The following is a 17,031-nucleotide window of genomic DNA, read 5'->3' on the forward strand; positions in this document are numbered from 1 at the left end:
ATGCTTTCCATCTTTCGAATCGAATTACATACGACAAGTTACGCGTTACGATAAATGAAGCTATGATAAGCTTCGATTTTACCGTAGAATATATTTCTGTCCGATATATTTCTGCTTGACTTTTCCGGTGTTACTAACCTTGGTGGCGCATATTTTATGACGTTTTCTGTCACCGCGACAGTAAGCCCCGCCGTTGGATGGCGAAGGATTGATACATCGTCTGACTGAGAAAGCCACACCGGAACCGCAGCTTCGGGAGCATCGACTCCAAGCTGACCAGCTACCCCAACCACCGTCTACGACTCCTGGTCGTTCGCCGACCAACAGACATTTCATTCCGTAACACCACTGAAAAGTTAATTATCGATCGATTCGACCAACCTCCCACCGTCTTTAAATTAATCGCGTCACGAGTCGTCTAACGATCGTTACGCCTCTCCGTTCCTCTTATCGTTGCGTTATGGAAATTTCAACGAAAATGGGGATGTTTCTTTTCTCTGATATAGCCGAACAGAATCTGTTTAAACAAACTCGTCGATAGAGCGAAGGGAAATTATTCCGAGTAATCTTGACGCGTTACCGCATCTTTGTTATAAATAAAAAATATTTCGAAACGTTAAACATTGGGGAAAGAAATTCGTCAAAGATAAATGTGGAAGTGAAAAATTACCATCGAAATGAACCGTTGAAAGTTCGAATCAAAGGATAACGTTGAAAATTGAAGGAAAAGCGAATCTTTCGATTTCCGATATTTTTTGCGGTCTCCTGTCTTCAAGTTGAATAGAAAAGGCAAAAAATCTTTCGGTTCGCCGCGCAAATTTTTCTCAGCCGTGGAAATTGAAAGGGAAAAGAAGCAAGCTGCATCGTGATGTTACTACCTGCCGTTTGTCGTCTATTGTTCCCGTATATTTTTGCGAAACTACTCGATCAGTCTTAATCGCGAATGGCAGAAAATACACGTACGTGTTCGAACAAGGTGGATCGAATTACGCGACGATATTTATTCGCTGTTACAGTCTCGCAAGTTAATTCTTATACACGAGTAACCATAGCAATCAAAATTCCATAAGGATACTGGAGAAACTCGAAAGTACCTTTATCGCATAGTCGGAATAATAAACCAGCCGCGCTTCCGTCGCCCCTTTTCACGAGGTTTTAGGAAGATTCGAGATTCGACGATCTCGCGAAGTGAATCGCGTCACACTGTGATTTTTACTTGAATCGAAAAATCGATTTATCAACCGGAGAATACCGACTGTGGTTGTACGATCACGCTTCGCTACGTGACGGAAGGAGACCAAAAATATTTCTCGATAACGAATGACTCGAAAATGCTGGAAAACCCGCAGAAACGTGATGAAACGGTCGCGGATGAGAAGAAAGATAGTATTCGTTCGTCGGTTCGTTCTTTGCGCATAATTAAACTCGTTATCCAGCGACGCTGAAAAGCAACACGAAAGCGAAAGTAATAACACGGCTCGGAGTTTGTTCGACTCGACTCGACCCTTTGATTCGATCGTGACGCGTTTTAAGACTTTCGTTCCGATGGCACCACCGTTGCGAGCTTTCGCGATAAGCTTTTCTTCGTTATTATCTCTTTGCGAATGTCTATGTATGTACCGTTCGGTTTGAAACGGTTCTATGTCTGTAAGTTGTACGTCGTATTCCGACTCCGTTGCGGTTTTAATTCGCGCTAAGCAAACTCGAGCTTGACGAACTTGTCGACGAAACGCGCGAGCGCTGAAATAAAATCTTAGCAAATAGCATAACCGATCCGTCACAGAACAATAAGGTGAATTTGCAGAGTGCTGCTGTTCTTATATGTAACGAGTGGTTTTTAAGGTAAATTTTCTTTGGGATTCATCGACGCGAAAGCTTCTACTTCGAATTTAACCCGCGTTACAACTTTTCTCGCTTTTATCGATTACGAAAGTCAATCAGAAATTTTAAGCTCGTTAATGTGTTCATCTTGTAAGAATTTTATTATTCTTCTTATTTGAAACTTAATCAAAGCATCTGTGAATCGAGTTATCGTTAGTGCGTTTACCATGTTGCAGGCATCTATCGTGGCATTGTGTCATCGCGACATTTATCTTCGTTTCGTACTTCGATTTTCTCAAGAAGCAACCGCGAAGACCTTATTTTGCAAGTTGATTAAATTTATCCTCCGCGATAAGCAAGCTTATTTTTTCTTTTATCTGCTATTCATTTCGGAGACAGCTTTGTATTACGGTTGAACGAGGAGTTTGCTCGGTGGCTAAGACGAGCGTTAAAGCGTTATGAACCCGAACGCGGCCTCCCTCTGCGACGCGAACTTTCGCACCACTTTGACATCGTGTATCATCTAGAGTCAAATATAGCGGGAAATTTGCATACTTATTGAATCTAGTCTTTCGCCGGCTCTTGAAAGACAAACTGACAGTTACCTCTAAATATATATAAACCGACGTTATACACCGATGGAAATAGCTATTGGGTCGTCCATTGGTTTTGTCACGTCGCGTGAAATGATCCGCGCGTCAAGGCCCAATCGCCATTAGAGAGACCCTCGATAAACCTAAGGCCCCACTATAAACCGAATCATGTAGTTGTCTTTTCGAATACTCAATCTTGTATCACACTGAAGTTGTTGGATCAGTCAAAATACATAGTAACCTGTTAATAACAGCGTTATATTCGATCAACTACCCTTATTATCCCACGAGAAATAAGGGATCGAACGATTCGTGGCGTCGATTAGTCAAATCGTAACGGGAATTTACGACTCCCGTTGGCGAAAGTTCACGTTTCGAACGTTAAATATCGGGTATTAAATTTTGCATTCGCTATATATCAATCGTTTCGATATTTACCAGAAGCGCGATATTCGTATCTTAACCGATTTAAATTACTGTTACGAATTAATCACGCGAAATTGATATATCGGTGCCTCGGCTATGGACGATACGGCCTAAAAACCGCGACGAGAAGATTAGTCAAAATAAGTTTATCGTCGAGTCGACGAGAGCGTGGAACGCGAACGTAATTTTTCTCTTGTCCGATGGCCGACTCGTCTTCCAAAATATATAGCTCATTTTCCATGCCCCAGAGCTTCAACCACTTTGACCCATGCAAACTGAATAAGCATAGCATGTTCGATGAAGCACGGTTGGCATGGTTGGCAAAGCGCGTGAGGCGAAAGCTAGGTGAAAAAACAGCTGCTCCGCGTGTGGCAGGCGCAATGTCTTAATCAGAGTTGCATTGAAATTCAAAGAAGGAGATTTTTATCCGAGTCGGTTTTACCGTCGGCCCCTACTAGACCAGTTTCTTGCAAAAGTCTTGCTGTAAAACGGCTGCTCGCGTATTTATAGAGAATTATCGCATATCTAAACAATACGTATCATTGCAACGCAGAAACGTACACGTAATTCTTTCGCGATCGACCGCGTCGGGACGCGTGATGTCGCGTCGCACGCCCGACAAAAGCTTGCAATCGACCCCCCCGATGTCCCGGATCGTTAACCCTCTTACACTATCCGTTACTCGAGAAACCTTCCAGTAATTCAGATATGTAAATGCGAGCGTTCGCTGGCCGTAATATAGATCGTACGATAGAATACGAGCTTGAAGATGAAGCGCGATACTTTTTCTGTGTAATTACTGGCTTATTTATAAGAACGTTTATTCCTCTTTTAGGGAATATAAATTTCTTTAAGGAGAGGCAGCGATAATCTACCGAGTTTCATAAAAACGTCTCTACTTTACGCGAGCGATCAATTTCGAAAGCGAGTCCCGTCGCATCCTTCTTTAAGAATGTTAACCTGTTCGGAATCAAATACGGCCTTGGATACGTAAAAACGGACAGTCCCTCTTATCGTCGTCGCATCTACGATACCGAAATATCTCTGAGACGAAGCGTGTTGGGTGATCGAAGATTCGCACGACGGGGCAAATCGTTTGCGACGTTCGAACGATCCGTTGGCCTCGATCCTCCGGTATTTTCATTAGCCGAGTAAAATTAAGTAACGTGGAGAGATCGACGCCGAGATCAGGGACAGGTACTCGTTAATTTGTCTTTGCATATTTCCAGGCAATAATTTACTCTGTTCTGTCCGCAACGCGTGCCCTCCGCCGCTGGTTTCCTCGCGGACACGCAACCCCTTCCCGGAATGGCACACCTCAGGGTTTCGCAGTTCTGAAAATGAAACGCGATCGTATTGGCGGGGTCGGAGCTGGACGTATGCGTCGTCGGCGGTATGAATCGTGGCGAATGTGATATCGCGAAACGATAGGCCTATTTCGAATGTCGCTTATCTAAACCGACGATGCACGACAGAACGTATTTTCCTAAAAGGATAAGGTAGACCGCGCGTAAGGTAGAAGCTTGCTGTGGCGAACGACAGATGGTGCCTGTTCACGGGCGGTCTGCGTTTATCGCCGTTTATCGCATCGGTATCGCGATTCCTGACGACGACTGACGCGTTGGCGATCCGTGGACGCCTCGAATCGCCAAGGAAATGCGACCAATCCTCGAACACGTACGACGTTGCGCTGTCACTACGTAAGAAATATCGCTTCTTATTTCCCGGCCTAAATCGAAATCGTGCGATCGAAGTAGTGGCAAATGTTCAAATTTAAACTTTGAAGTACCGAACTTTGTCGGGATAAATGATGGAGCTTTTCGCGATAAAGTCAACCCAAAGCTCGTTTCTTCGAAACTCAACCAGTTACTAAAATGTAACTTTATCAGAACCGTTTCTTTACTTTTTTCCACGCATGACAAATTTTGAGGCAAAGAATTCGGCAGTTTTGCGTCGAGACGAACGAAGAGTCGAAATCTCGAATGTTTGAATCAAACCTTTCCCGTTAAACGAACTCGACGATAGAAATCGATCCCGTTAATAAAACGAAAGTTTAGAAGAGTACGCGAACCGATCCGCTTGCTACGAAAGGCAATTTACGATGTCTAAAATAATCGAGAAACCATGTTGTCCGACAACGTAAACGTAATTATTCTCTGTAGTTTATTAGGTTTAAGCGACGCAAAGAGAATGATAAATTGAATTACATAAATTATATGAAATTCCCTTAGTAGTCGAGGCACCTTTGAATTCAGTCACGTTAATATATCTGTACTCGGTACTCTAATTAAATTCTCTGAGATAGGAAAATTAAAGAAATTAACTTGGTCTAAAGTATAGCCACTTAAAAGCAAAGGTTTGTTCCATCCGGCCCCTTGATTAGAAGGTTGCATGGCGAAAAGAGAGCAGGTTAAACGGCGCTAATACGTAATTGAAACGATACGCCTGGAGCATCGAGGAAAGTTGTAATTTTTTTTTTTTTTCTCAGACATGTGACGCGAATACGTAGAAACAAGTGCGAAAAGAATTCGATTCGTATACGTTGCAATAGATGAAAAATAATCGAGTTTCCCGCGGTTTTCAGACAATTTCACCGGTGACGTGCTATAAAAACGTCAACATATGCTCGTGGAAGTAATTTTTTGTTCGTCAAGGCAAACAGCTAGACAAATTTAACTAATTTCGTATGCGCGGACGGCTTAATTAACGCGGCAAAGTCGTTGAACAAAGCTGAAAGTGTTTGCAGCTGCCGCTTTACACCGACCCCGACTGTTACAAATACGAATAACTTAATGAACAAGTGGAACACATTAATGAAACCGCACCAGTTCACGCAGTTACGGGTGAACTTTCTTTTCTGCCGTAACAGGAAGAAAAAGAAAAAAGAAACCGAATCTTTGTTTCGCCGGTGCGTATGCAAATATCAAACAACAACGCGTATTAACGCGTTTATTACAGTTCCTGGAAAACAATGTCGTTCGATAAATAAACGGTGCACACTCTGAATTTTCGTTAAGTTCATTAACGTTCGCGCCACCCTGCTACGCGCGTCTCTATGTTTTCGTATTTAATTATAAAATTACAACGGCCTCGTGTTGGCCCATCATTAACGATTTCAAATGACGAAATAACGAGGCTGTTTGACCGAGGTTCGACGCGACAGCCGCTCGGTTTACGGTCTCCCTCTCGTTAAATCAATCGAGCTGCGGCGCGAACGTTCGAGCTTATGAAAATATTGATTTTCGCCTTTTTAAAGATGCGAAGATAAAACGATCGATCACATTCGCGTTGATCGAAACAACGAAAACGTTATTCTCGCGAACGTTTCAATTTTCGTGGTGGATCCAGTTTTCAGAACCCAGCGAGGCTACATATTCTTTCTTGGCCCCGACGAAATATGACGGAAATATAAAAGATATGGAGCTGCATGCCGCGCCGGCGCATAATATTACGTGGAAAATACGGTTGCGGAAGAGCCACGTAACGTAATATCCCGTTGAGAATAGGAGCTGGCTACGAAGAAACACAAGCACGCTTTAAAAAAATAATACAGAGGCAATTAAATTTGCTTTCTTACCATGCCCAGGTCGCATTGCCGTGCATCAGAACTGTACTGTATCCGACATTGGTCATCCGCGTCGTACACTACACCTGGAAGAAGGTCCGTGCTGGGAAACTCGTGATTTTGCTGCTCGTCTTCCAAACAAAATCCCAAACCTGTCCTGCAAGAATAATCGCACGGATAATTTTCTTTAGCGTTTGCTGACTATCAGCGACCTAAAGAAGCGTTAAAATATTTTGCTTTTATTAGCGATAGCCTTTCCCGTCTCTTTTTTTTTTTTTTTTTTTTTTTTTGACATCCGCAACGGCATTAAGCAAATAGAGGAGTTTGATAAAATCGTAAGAATTTTAGCAAACAAGAAGAATAGAAATACACCGTTCTTCCGTTTAAGAGTTCTGGAAGAAATCCAATTTTATCGTAGAATTTTAAAGCGTTTTTCGGTCAACAAGGTTCTTCGCTGCTTTAAAATGAATGAAAGCAAAAGCAATCTCGAATCGATCTGATAAAGTTCCGGTGCTGTACAATGCAGTTTCTTACTCGATATACGATTTCAGCGAATTCCTCGAACACTCGGACCATCTTTTCGTGACATACAGATTGCCGGGATGCATGACCGTCGTCTCCACATATCCTTTTCCATGACGAATAATGCCTGAGCAACCATTTTCCTCTTGGACGTCGTGCGACATGCCTAATCTGTGTTAAAAGTTCGTCTCAAGCTCGAAACGAACAAACGACAAATCCAACGATAAAAACGTTTTAGCTTTATGAGAAGGTCCTTCGTCGATAAAGGTTAAAATTCTAAACATATTGTATTATACGCTTATTAGTTTCACGAGTACGTTGTTTCGATGAAGGTTACTTGAAAGTCATTTAAAGGTCATCTATAGTATTATCCATCTTAATGTCAACCGTACGTAATATCATTTAGAAGTTACGAGTTAATGGAAGTGGTATCTTGTTATCGTGTTACATTCTTTGGAACGCCTTCCGAACCTTCACATTTCGAACTGTAGTATTCTTTGGCGTAAGAAATAAAAAGAAGAAAAAGAAGAAGAAGAAGAAGAAGAATGAAACTCGTACGTATGTCCGATGTGATGAGCGATGTGGTATCCTGTGTGTAGGCCGATATCATTTATAACGACAGCGCCTTTCAAAGGGTCACAAGTTCCAGCGATCGTCGAGGTACCGGTGAAACCGCACAAGTTCGGCAAATCACAGACGTTACTCCTGGTGAAACGAATGAACGTTGAAGCTGGTTCGAGATTAAGTTGGATACGCGCAACGTTAATTCGATCGCAAGGTACTTTGTAACGAGAATAGCGCAGTCGTGGTGATTCGGGTGTGAATCGTCACCAGGGTTGATCGTTTCTTGCCACTCCTGGAAGTATTTTAGGCTACTGTTTGGATCTTTAGTTATCGCTACGGTCATCTGTATTCGTGATTCAACGTGCGTGATATTAAAGTGATATTAAAGAAACGCGGCTAAGAGGTATAATCGTATGGTAAAGTAAAGAAAACTACCTGGTTTTCTTGGGCATGCATTCTTATGATTCTAACAACGGTTAATTCCATTGGAATGCCTAGACTATCGTCGTGTAACAATCCCGCGGCCTGAAACACGCTTAAAATTAATAACTTTTAGCGATGCTGTTATTATCAGAAAATAACACAGGTACATCCGTGTTATGCGTTGGAACGTGCAAAGGCCTTTTGTCTATTTTTAACCCTTAATGGAAGGCAATTAGGAGCAAAGTAGGGCAAAGTTAGTACCATGTTGAGCAGCGTCAGCGCGTAATTCTCGACGTCGAAATCCTGGCGATAATCGAGAACGGTCTTGTCGAGTACCAGCAGCAGTTCTATCGTGTAGGATTTAGTCTGCTTCTTAGGTGGGTGGCTTTTCTGCGAACTGAAAGCGCGCTTGGCAATGGTTTTGGCCATATTGTCGGTGACATTACAGAGAATCTCGGCGTTCCTTCCGAATTCGTCCGGACTCTTTTTGTAGACGACATGCGGGTGCTCCGTTTCTTTGGTAAAGTCGTGACCTGCCACCGGCTGAATCGTGTACCACGATCGTTTCGTTCTAATATATCCGGCCTGGAGATGAGAACACCGAGATTCCTTCTAGTCAGATTTATCTTACGCCGGGATTCTCGGCCCACCATATTTGTTCGAGTCGTTTGAAAGCTTTATCCGGAAGGCTGCCTCTCGTAATTTAAAAACTTTATCCGTTTGTTTCAAACAGACCGCGAATTAACGTCGCGCCCTAGCTTACGCTGGAAAATTTACATCTTAAATAGGCCAAAGCCGATATATCGTTCAAGATTTCAAACGACTAATCGCCAAAGGAATATAAAAGGCGATACTAACGAGGCCGTAACAAGTGGACAAGGCGCTGTTGTCCGATTGACCGAGAACGCGACCCTGATAATGGCACTGGCTGTCGCGTATTCGTCGCAATTTTACATTCTTTAAGAAATCATCGTTGTTTCCAGTTTTAGAGGTTCTCGATACCTTGTGCTCTTCTACGATAGCGCCTGAATAAAATGTTTCCGTATCGTATTCGGACTGTGCAAGTCTAACTTTATAGCTTCTGTCTGATATAAATAAATTGAAATAAATTGTTCGATTATTTATCTCTATTATTTATCTCTTTACAGAGAGAGGGAGCTCTAGCACGGTATTATATAATTTAAAATCGAAACGTTGCGTTGCATCGGGAAAACTACTCCACTCTGGCAAATTTATCGCGATGAAACGGCACTTGCAACGTTCCCGACGAGCTGCAGCTCGTACAAGCAAACGTTAGCACGTTCCTTTTTCAAGGTTGCTCGGTGAAATTAGCATAGACACCGGGTATCGAGGAGATTTTCAACTCGCCTGGAGCAACGAGACGGGAATTCGGCCGAAGCTCGAGATGATGTTCCTCGTCGTCGATTTGCAAACGGTAGTGAACAGCGTCGTCGGGAATCCTATCCGCGGCTGTTCGATCCATGTAGAAGGAACGCTTGAAGTGATGAGGTATTCGATGCGACACGAACTTTCCATCCGACCTGACTTTCCTCGGGACCACGATCTCGTATCCGGCGCGCGTGCTACGCCCTTGAAAAATGAATCGTCGTTATCAGGCTGTCGCCTTCCTTCGATCGCGTCTCATCTCGTCGGGAACATCTTCCATCCGACTCGAATTCAATCAATTATTCCACGGAGAATACCAATTTTCGAGTGAAACTCCTTGCCGGAGGCGGCGGAATCGAGGAACCTCGACGTTTCCCTTCGCTTCCCTTCGGAATACGTGTCTGCCTTGATTCTAGGACCTTCTGAATTCCTTCATTACCATAATCAGCGTTATCATAATCATATATCATTGCTCGAGGTTCAGCGCTAATAATCGTATCAAATTAATACGAAGGTAGTAGCGTCGGTAAAGTGAATGCATAATTAACAACGTTAACATCCACGTTTACATAAAACGCTTACATTATACCGCTGTCGAATTACGTTAGATAATTAGCTTCAACTTTGATATTTGAACGTTGATCGAGCCAAGTCGATGATTAAACAAGATTCGCGACTACCAGCGTTTCTATAACGCGCCAGCAACCAGATAAATTTTTCGTTTATCCAACTTTGTCGAATGATATCTACGTAGAAGGTAAATGCTTGATTCTCGCAACGAAGCAAATTAGAGCGTGGCCTACAAATTTTCCACCGTTTCGCAATTCCGCAACGGTCGGCTTCAACATTTCCGATATTCGGTAATTTGCCCAAGCAGATCGAGTTTCCTCGTTGAATCGACCGCGGCAGAGCGCATAGAAATGCAGCTTCTTGAAGATATTTCTTCTAAGGGTATAACTCTGTTTGCGCATGCCACGCTTCACGACTACAATTTACGCGTCGGTTGTTCCGTGTTCGTTCGATACCTACATGCCGACGTGTTTTGCGAAAGGCCGGCGACCTACTTCTCAAGTAGGCGGCGGAGCAACGAAAAATCTTGTACGCGAGAGAACGTGTTCGCTAATGAATCCGCTTTATCGCGAAAAGCGCCCTTCGGGGTTCAATTTCCTGGCCGCCGATCGCCGAGAAAATTTCATCAACCGCGCTTCGATATCTTCGATCCGTTTTTCTCTTTGTTAAGAAACCGAGAAAGGAGGAAAAACCGCTTTGCTGCGTCATATCTAAATAATCGCGTAGCGCGTTTCTCGCCGCGTGCAACCACTCAAAATCAATTAGCGAGATATACATGCGATCTACCTTCTTTATGTCGACTACGTACCTACTTTCATTCTATACGTACGACGTATCAACATTAGGGTATCGCATTAGTTTCGAGTTGTCAAACGTCGAATTCGACGAGATTGGTGACACCTTTGAACGACTTGTTATCTCAACAGCTTCAAATAGCAACGACGGTCTTTTTATTCAAACGCTACCCTATCTTTTCTTTATCATGGTAATAGAAAAAGTTGTTGTCCCTCGCAAAGGCAAAGAACGATTCGTCGAGTAAAATTACGAATTTACGAAAAAGCACGAGTCCTAAATTAGCGCGTACTATACTAACGTTTGAGCGTGTATATATGGAATACGTAATTTATCATCGGTATATTAACCGACGAAACTTTCTCGCATTCGCGAGCATTTGAAAGTTACGAACATAAGTACATATGCCTGGAATCCCTATTTTCCACTCGGTCAAGAGTTTAATAACGTATCGATCGATCGGAGGAGCGAAAACATACGTTTGGCGTACTCGAGCCGTTATCGAAGCGAACGATTCACCGGCACGTTCTCTTGCGTCGAAACCGTCGAAAAATGTATTCGGATCGCGGCCAAGAAGCGGTTGCTCGGTGGACTAACTCGGAGAGTTGGAGTAGAGACGAGCCGCCTCTTCCAAGAACTTTCAAGTAGCTTCGAGAGGAGAAAATCGATGGAGCACGAACATGGAACGAACCGAACGAGCGACCGCATCATCGTTCAACCATCGACGCGTACTTTGCGCGATCACAGAAATATTTGAAAACCTCGTTTCTCTCTCGGTAACTCTACGCCAATGACTGAAAAGCGTGGCAAACGTATCTCCGCTTCGATGTAGAATTTTGATTTCGTTATCATTTGGGACAACGGTGCCGACAGCATCGTGTAGCCGATTTTTCGGACACGTAGCCGCGTTGTTGCAACGCTTTTGTCCATCCGCGTAAAACTAACCAACGTGTCGCGATAAAAATAAAACGGAAATATGCCAGGCAAGAGGTACGTTTTAATTGCTGTGCTATGTGTGTATGCAGCGCGAGCGTGGGCCAAACGACTAACGCATAACTCGCTGGAGATTATACACCTAGTGAAAAAATTTCGTATAGAGGACGTTTCGTGTATACGTATAACAGCGAATTATTAAACTACGTTGGCGAGTATAAATTTACAAAGTAGATCGAATCGCATCTCGTTCGATTTTAAGATTTATTTTCGCGCGGTATCCCGACAGCGACAATTTGTCTGAAAACGTTACGTAACTCGTCAGAAACTATCAGGTTATAGGGATTATCGTTGTACGGACAAAGAAGGCAAGGACTTTCTAACGATTTTTTATCGGATAACGACGGCAACACGAGGAAACGCGAAGCGGAATGAGCTCCGGTTGGAAGAACCATCGGGTTTCCATTCTTACCATGGTCGCGAAACCACGAAAAATAGTTGCCACGTTCTTGCGAGACTCGAAAAAACTCTTCTTTGATAGATACCAGACACTTTGTCTGACCGGAACGAGTCGACGGAGAAGAAGCTACAGCGCGATTCAACGTTGAATCACCAGATCTCGCGGTATTACTTTTTCTCGGTATTTCACGAACACCCAAGATATACGATTCCGACGGGAAAGACTGGGTTCCGGCCGCGAAGGCGATCGCAATAACGACTTCTCGTCCACCGGAAAAATATCGCGGAAAAAGATTTTTCAAGGTTTGCAAGAAATGTCTGTTCTTCGTCATTTCTCAACGAACGCTTACGATAAAAACTATATCGCGGGTGGCAGGACCGCTTTATGGCGTGCGACAACAAAGTTCTATCGATAGCGCAGTTCAAGGGAATAATTAAGAAGAAAATCGTTTTGCTATCGATAAAGGTAAATCGTTATTCGAAAAGATTTCTTCCACGATGTACTCCTTTATGAAACGAATAAGAAAGGTATGTAAAGGAAAAGGAAACGTATGTAAAAATATTAATTTTACATTAACGTTATAACAGTAGATAAATTGAGAATAATTTCGGAACAGAGACCGTGAAATATTCGTTGTAACCTCAGACAACAACGCTCGTGTAATGTAAAGAATGTGAAATGTTCTCCCTCGTAGAAATATTTAATCTGGAATATTTGTAGCCTTAATTAATTTTAATTAATTTGAAATCACGTTGGGAGATACGTTTGGTTACACTCGGCGACTGTGCATTTCAGCAAAAAGGAAGTTCCACTCTACCAGTTAGAGAGAAAACGCGTGGAAATTGAGCGACGATGTTGAATGCTGTCCTGGAATTTCGCAATACGAGAAATTTACAATGTTGTCTTTCCGAATTGCGTGTATTTCAAATTCCAACAAACACCCGAAAGCACGTCAAAATAATTAGACGAAAAGCCAACGTCGTTTCATGATTTACGTTTACATCTGTTCGCAGTAGTATAATCAATGATTAGAAAGTCTAGCTGTACGTATCTATAATTATACTTTCATAGGTTTATATCTACTCGATATTAAGGAAGAAAAATTAAGAAAAGAAAAGAAAGAAAAGAAGATAACATATTTCAATTTCTCTTCGATCATTTACGTTTCAATCTTTTCAAATTTACTTTCGTTTGAAGTTTAGACGAATCGGTTACCTCTCGATTCTCGATATTTGCTTACGAATATTCGTATATTTCTATTTTATTCTTATCGACGATGATCTTTTAATAAATTTTACAGGTAGAACGCGTTACATTTTGCCACGTCGATTTGAATTATCAGACGCCCCGAGTCGACGCGACGCGGCACGACGCGACAAAGTACGTAATTATCGAAGAAAAATTAATTTCAAAATGCGATTGGAGAAATCAACGTAACGAGCTAGCCGATCTCTTGAAACTTGTATCGCGGCGCCGTATATCGGAATTCGGTGACACGCTTGGCAGAAACGCTAATGAGCAGTCGGATTGTTAAATTATTTTTTGCCAACGATAGAGGAATATCGTATTCGTTGCGTATGCAAGGCTGGTCGCGTACACGCGGCATGTTTCATCGATCGTTTCGTTGAAAACCGTTCGTCGTTTACATGGAACGTTTCGCTTTGACGAGTCGGAGTTCAAATTAAAACTATCGAAGCATCGATCACGGCGACATAACCAAAGCATCATTGATCGGATTTATGAAATCTCGCTTTTTGATTGTGGTAAAATACGTTACCCGTGTACACAGCGGCAAATTCTCCGCAGAGGAACGTAATGAACAGAAGGAAATAAACCATTGGGAGAATCGAGGAACGTTTAACCATTCTGATTTCTCAGGGACAATTTCGTCGTGACAGCCTTTCGCCGCTAAAGCGGATAATTCCACGGATGAAACTGGAAAAATAGAGACGGCGGGAGAGGGAGTGAGAGAGAGAGAGAAAGAGGAGACAAATCTTTGGTGAATAGCGCACCGCGCATCGATTTAAGAACAAAACGTTTCGATGTGTCGAATTGAACGTCGATGCAACTTCAAAGGAAACAAATTTCGTTAAACGCGTTAATCGGGGCCGGGTTTCCGATCGCTAGGCGATTCGTTGAATAATCCGTAAATAGTCTATTTCGATGGTTAAAAGCTCGACGCGGAGAAGTAGATCGTTAAGAAAGAAATCTAAGTAAGTTGACAATTAGTTGGAGGGTATAAAAAGCAGAAAAAATACGAGAGTGAAACACAATGGATACGGAGATCCTCTTTTTGTCGGCCGATATTTAATTCCATTTTCAAAGTACGATTGTACACGTGGAAGAAAAAAGTTGGTTCGTCGAGCGACTACGGTAAAAGGCACTTCACAGTCAGCCTTCTAGGTGACTTACAATAGCCGTGTGATGCAATCTCCTTATCGTAAAGTTCAGATTAAAGCGGTAAAAAGTTTTATACTCCCGACCAGAAACTTCAGTTGCTCGCAGCAACTCTTTCCCACCGAGCGACTCTCCTCGCTTCTTCCTCTCTCTTTCCCTCGCCTTACGTCGCTTCTTTACGTTTATCTTTTTCTCCTCTGTTTGAACGGGCTTCTTTGTTTCAAAACTGCCACCACTATATTTTCAAGCATTTCCCTTCATTCCCCTTGGAAGAGACGTAATTACGTACGATACGGACGATTAATAGCGGAACCGGAATCAGTGGTTGGTGTATCGTTATTGCGGTTTCGTGGACGCTGTTTCGCCGTTCCTGGGATCTAGTTTTTCACATTTACCGAGCCAAACTCGTCAGACCACGCTGCTTTTATTTCCGTCCTGTTCTCGTACCAAGGCTCCCGGCATCGCTAATTAATGAAATTTCGCGCGAAAGACGGGCGATGATAAGACTTTCCAGGTGGTGCGCAACAACACCCAAAGAATTACGTTCTCGCAATGTTTTCTTCGTTATTCTGTCTCATCGATCTAGAAATCCCTGTGTGCGTATTCGTTTGCTATTTCTCGCAAGTAGACGAAATTTTAATATATCTAAAAAGACAGGAATATGAGCAACAGCAACGGGAAACTGTCGATAGAGAAGTTTGGAGTGCTTTGCTCGGCCGCAGACGGCTCGTATACTCGAAAGTGTTGTGTAAAAATAAAACTGCCGCCTCGTAGAGGACGAGCACCGTGTTTCCGATGCTTTGCACAAGGGAAAAAAACAATTTGAACGGCGAGAGGGTGAAAGTTGATTGTTTTGAGAGATCGTTGGCATTGTTCTTATGGCCGCGAAACACTCGATATGTTCGATCGTTTCACCGAAAATTCGAGTTCCAGTAGAAGTTCCAGTCTCGAGCGAGACCCTTGTCGAACGTGTTGCCGTGTTTTAATTAAAATCGGGCTTTCCGTCTCTAAAAATATTTCTTCACGAGTCATTGCAGTCGGAGCTTAGTTGCGGAGAGAGGCCCCATCGCCAAGATAAAATTGCTTGGTCGATGGTTGGAATTAAAACTGAACGTAATTATACAAATATTAGAGTTAATCATCCTAAATGAAATACGCGCAAGATTCTAATACTTGCGTCCACCTTTGTATCGATCGAATGGATAAACGGTTGATTAGAGCAAAAATCGCTAGGCTATTAATCTTTTCGACTTTAACGCGAAAGAAAATATATAGTAATACGTTGGTGTAAGGGAGTAGATTAGATGTATATAAGTATTGAATTTTATACGCGCGATAAAGTATGGCTGTTAAACGAGCAAAGATTTATGTATAAGCAGGACATACGTATGAGAATACGAAGTCGAGGAAAAAGGATAACACGTAGATCTTGCGAAGAAATATCTAGAAAGATAGAGTACTTTTCTTATTACGATACTTTTTCGTTTTTCTAACCGTAGAAGAAGAAACCTGACATCTAAAGGAAGGATGAATCGCAATCGTTAGTATATCATAGACAATTTTTTCCAGGTGTTTAGAGATTTAACTTTAGTTTGGGACATTTTATACGAAATATTTTAGATACAAATCACGGCTTTAAGAAAATTGCACTTTGTATAGGAATTATTAAGTTTTTGACCTTAGATCGATTAATCTTTGTAGTGCTGGTTTTCACGGCGATATAGCTGTAAATATGTCAATCATCGCGATCATTTTTCTTAAAAAGAAAATGCGATTAATCATCTTTTCGGTTAAAAAATCCCCGATTTTTCGATCAATCAACACGACAGTACGCGCTAAAGAGAAAATTTAATTAATGGATGAGTATATTTTTCGGCAAATATATGGATTCGCAAACGTATGAATATGCTAAAGGATTTTCTCTGTTGAAAGACCAGTGATTAAGCGTCGAAACCCTGTACTGGTAAACGTTCCACGTTAATTAAGCATCGACGGTGGTATTTATTTGAATAATCTACTCACATCGATACATCGTACGACATTAACATATTTGCCATTCTACAAATGTCTACAAAACGTACCACTATGTATCGAAATATGGTTCTCACCTAAATTTACGTCTGGAGGTTGTTTGCACGTCGTTCGTATATTATCGGTAATTCTGAAAAAGGAATTACGTTTAACGATACTTCATTTTTCCTATCGAATCAACGTACTTACTCTTGTTCCGACATCGTTCGTCTTCCCGTTATAAATCGGAAGAGTCTGAGTTAATTTGTTAGCGAGCTATTCCAACGAAAGCCGCGCTCTCATATCAATCATTCCGAAGGTATAAGTCACGCAAGCACGGCAGAAATTTGCGGATTCGTATTTCCATCAAAGTGCTTCCTTCCCTCGGGTTTTTTTTCCGGCCGTGCTTCCGGGGTTTAAGCGTATGACAAGCATCTTAAGACGAAAAGCATTCGTAAAATGAATCCGCGCGGTATGGTGCGACGAGAACCAAGAAGAACCGGGAAGGCGGTTCATTTTTTCAAATGGAATCAACCAGGCAGGAAAAGTAGGTGGCTCGAACGACGGAG

The 17,031-nt window shown here is 42.3% G+C and overlaps 1 protein-coding gene across 1 annotated transcript in view; it reads right to left on the reverse strand.

Annotated features, from left to right (window-relative positions):
* The window catches only part of LOC126915060 (A disintegrin and metalloproteinase with thrombospondin motifs 10-like), a 91,424-nt gene extending 82,937 nt beyond the window's left edge, over positions 1–8,487 (reverse strand). The window contains exons 1-2 of the mRNA XM_050719391.1: positions 6,940–8,487; positions 6,418–6,562 (exon numbers count right to left, since the gene is read on the reverse strand). The gene's annotated coding sequence lies outside the window, so the exon portion shown is untranslated. The remainder of the gene's footprint in view (positions 1–6,417; positions 6,563–6,939) is intronic.
* Positions 8,488–17,031: the final 8,544 nt, after the last annotated feature.

This window comes from Bombus affinis, chromosome 4 (genome assembly GCF_024516045.1).
Source record: "Bombus affinis isolate iyBomAffi1 chromosome 4, iyBomAffi1.2, whole genome shotgun sequence".
Lineage (NCBI taxonomy): Eukaryota > Metazoa > Arthropoda > Insecta > Hymenoptera > Apidae > Bombus > Bombus affinis.